At 37.3% G+C, this 4,131-nt stretch overlaps 1 pseudogene; it reads left to right on the top strand.

Moving 5' to 3' along the window:
* Positions 1-3,285, top strand: part of LOC102852941 — an 11,224-nt pseudogene extending 7,939 nt beyond the window's left edge.
* Positions 3,286-4,131: the final 846 nt, after the last annotated feature.

The raw sequence follows: 4,131 nt of genomic DNA on the forward strand, positions 1-4,131 counted from the left end.
GACTTTGGATTTCCATTCATTCACTGTTGCACACTTTCTTCCCTGTCTCCCATTCCCCTCTAGTTCACTTTTCTCTTTGAAAAGTTAAAAAAAAACCCTTTCATTGTTATACAATACACACACACACACACACCTGCCCCCCAGTCCACTCCACTATGCAGCTTTCATTTTGGACAGTTATCATGACAATAACACCTAATCATATATTCCTCCTAAACAGTTCTCTCCCTCATCTATTTTAATGCTGCATACATTATTTATAACCTTTTAGTTTCCCCCCAACACCCATGTCAGTCCTGTTTTATAACAGTGGGCTTATGCAGCATTTGTCCTTTGGGGACTGAGATATTTCACTTAGCATAATGTCCTCCAGGGTCACCCATTTTGTATAATATTTCTTGAGTTCCTTGTTTTTCCATGCAGCATGATATTCCATTGTATGAATATACCAGAACTTCTCTATCCATTCATTTGTTGATGGGCAGTTGGGTTGTTTCCAACTCTTTCCTATTGTGAACAAAGCTGCCCAGTAGTGGAATTGCTGGGTCAAATGGTATTTCTATTTGTAACTTTTTGAGAAAGTGCCATACTGCCTTCCATAGTGGTTGCACCATTTTACACTCCCATGAACAGTGAATAAGGGTCCCAATTTCTCTACAACCTCACCAGCATTTAATGTTTGCTGTTCTGTTACATTTTGCTATTCTTACTGGGGTGGGATGATATCTCATAGTTGTTTTGAAAAATAAAATCTTAAAACAGATTGGGATAAGTGAAAAGTCACCTACAATGTAGAACCAATATAGCTCAGCTCTGATTTACCTAAAGAAGATATAATGCAAATAAGTCCAGAAAGAAAAATAAAATTTCTAACCATAAATGTTCTATCTAGAAAAAATGTCTACTAAATATGATGGCAAAATTAAGGCATTCCTAGATAAACAGAAATAAAGGGAATTTGTGAAAATCATACAAATCTTACAATCAATGATAAGGGAAGTCTTTCACACACAGGAGCAACAACAGCAGACAATATCAATAAATCCTAACAAAAAAAGAAAGTGGTCAGATCATAATAAAATTCCTTCTCTCCTCATACTTTCTCCACTCAAGAAAAAATTTTAAAAAATTTATTCTGGACTTTACACCTTTGCTATGAAATTCTACCAAATGTTTGGAGAAAATTGACACCAAACCTCCTCAAAGTATGTGAGAGCATAGAAAAGGATGAAATTTTCCTGAATTCATTTTATAAAGCAAATATGATGCTAATATCAAAGATGGGCAAAACCAGAAAACTATAGACCAATATCCTTCACTAATATATATGAAAAATATAAAGCAAGAGAATCCAACAAGAAAGCAACATAATATTATCACCAAACAGAATTCATAGCAGGTATGTAAATATGGTTTAACATTAGGGAATCAATATAATTCATTACATAAATATATTTACAAAACAAAGAGATAGAAATAACCCACATATCCTGCAAGAGACTCATTAAAGGATACTGAATTATGGTACATTTACACAATGGAGTGCTAAACAACACTCAAAAGCAATAGAGGCTCCTGGGAAGATGATGCATTAGGAAGACAGTAGCTCAGACTTTTTTTTATCTAAGACAGCAAAAAAGAAAGATAACAGATATGGATAATCATTCTGGAAATCTGCATTTAAAAGCAAAAGATATAAATGTAATTCAGACACCAACTGAAGGAATAAAGTGAGTGTTAGATGTCTAATAAAATGGCAGATGAAGCACAGAATTTTAAACAGTGAGGTGATGGCGTTTTGAATGGTTGTCTGGTTGACTTGGGAACCTGGACGGCAGCAGAATCCACACCAATAACTGGCTGACAACCCCTTGATAATTGGCTGTGATCTCCAGCCTTGTTTCCTTACCCTACGAGGCTTAGGGCAGAGACTTTCCTCTGCCATCACAACCAACCAGGTGGTAAGCAGTGCTGCCTTGGCCTGTCTCAGCTTTGCCTGACGCCAGGCTCATGCCATTTTGTATCAGGCATCTGGAGCATACCATACCTATTGCTCTCCATTCAGAAACTTCCTCCAGGAGCAAGCAAATTACACTATACCTGGCCTACAGTGAGTTCCTGGATTGGTGGGGGCACCACCCCTAACTAACAACAAGGAGACCAATGGAGGAAAAATAAGTACATGTAAACTAAACGATACCTTACTTGAACACCACTGAGCAACAGAAGACGTGTTTTTAACTTATTGAAGCAAATGAGAACATGGTTGAAAAACAACACACCAAAGTCTTTGAAACACAGCAAAAGCAGTACACAGAGGTCAATTTATAGCAATAAACATGTACATTTTTTAAAAGAAGCAAATTAGTAACTTAATCCAGCATCTCCAAGAATTAGCAAAGAACAGCCAGCCACGTCTACAGTCTCCAGAAGAGGAAATAACAAAAATAAGAAAAATAATAAATTAAATTGAAAACAGAAGAACAATTAGAAAGACTCGGCAAGACTAGAAGTTGGTTCTTTGAAAAGACTCATAAAATCAATAAAGCTCTGGAAAATTTAACAAAGGAAGATGAAGATGCAAATAGCATAAATAAGGAATGAAATGGATGATGTCACAAAACAACCATCTGAAATAAAAAGGATAACAGCAGGATACTATGAAGAAATATATTCCAACTCTCTGAAAACCTAGAGGAAATGCACAAATTTTTGGAAACTCACTGCCTACATAAACTAGCACAGATATAGGTAGAAAATTTGGGAAAACGTAGCACAAAAGAAGAACTGAGCAGCCTATCAAAACTGTGCCAATAATGCTTGTCTTATTTCTGCTTTGTCCACCCAACTGTTTCATTTTATTCAAACAACAGCCATTTCCTCTCCCTCCAGACTTATCCCACCTATTGGAAATCTCATGTGTAGGCATGCTGCAGCAGCCCTTAACAGAGTGGGCCCTTTGCTTCCTAGTGTCCTGAGGCCACCTGTTAGGACGGTGACGTACTGCAGTGCAAGAAAAGGAAAGAGAAAGACTGAAAACTGTCATCTATCAGTTTCATCGACTTCATTCTGACATTTAGTTGAGAAAAGGTTGGTTAGAAGAAAAACTGTGGGACAATACATCTACAAGGAACAAATGTATGAAAGAAATTATGTTCTGTAATAAAACCCAGCCTAAGCTCTTAGATAAAATGCCAGCATCCTTCTGAAAGAGATGAAAACTGGTATGCTAATTATGCTTATTAGATGTATCATGACCACACAAACCTCAGAATACTGATTTGAAGTTCTGTGATTTATGATCTGGAAACTATGTACCCCCATGTTCATGACTTGGCAAATCTATGTATGGCTGAGTATAAAACCTGATGCAGCTTATACCAGCTGTTATCTGTATTCCTGTAATATCAACGTTAAAGTTTCAAGGATTAAACATCCCTAGATTGTTCAGGTAAAAACAGTTTAAAAAAATTTATAAGCCATTTGAAGGAATCATGAAAAGCAATATATATGAATGGGGGGAATTTAATGCAAAAAAAAGGTAACAATAAAAATTACATTTTTTTAAAAAGAGGAAAGCAGTCACAAATTTAATATGGAAATAAAAGAGGCTCCAGATAGAAAAGAGACAGAACAAGAAAATCAAAGCAGCTGGCCTACCTTCCTGATCTCAAAACTTATTGGCGGGGGGGGGGGAGGCTGGGCAGGGAGAAAAGTGCAACAATGAATGAATGGAAATGAAAAATCTCTGTAAATGTTCATTAAAATTATTAAAACTTAAAAAAAAATTAAAACTTTAAAAAAAAAAACTTACTACAGAGCCACAGTAATCAAACCAGCTTAGTAGACAATAACATGGGCCAAGGAAGCCCACCCACCTGCCCAGTCCAGATCTGCCACAGGTCTCCCATCAACTACCATGAGGGCCATTCTTCAGGAAAGGAAGAAGTGCCCCTTGGCTAGGAGACCTAGAAAGCCACTTTCAAAGACTTTGTCCCTGGGTCCCAAGCTCCCCATCCAGACCTACAGGCCTACAGGGAATTGGAAGCTATCCCTGTCCTCTTGGCCTTCAGGACAGGCAAGTATATACCACAACTCAGAGAGGCCCACTTCCAAAGGTTTCTTCACCTG

The sequence above is a fragment of the Elephantulus edwardii genome, unplaced genomic scaffold (genome assembly GCF_000299155.1).
Source record: "Elephantulus edwardii isolate Elephantulus edwardi_28Jun2011 unplaced genomic scaffold, EleEdw1.0 scaffold00135, whole genome shotgun sequence".
In the NCBI taxonomy this organism is placed as follows: domain Eukaryota; kingdom Metazoa; phylum Chordata; class Mammalia; order Macroscelidea; family Macroscelididae; genus Elephantulus; species Elephantulus edwardii.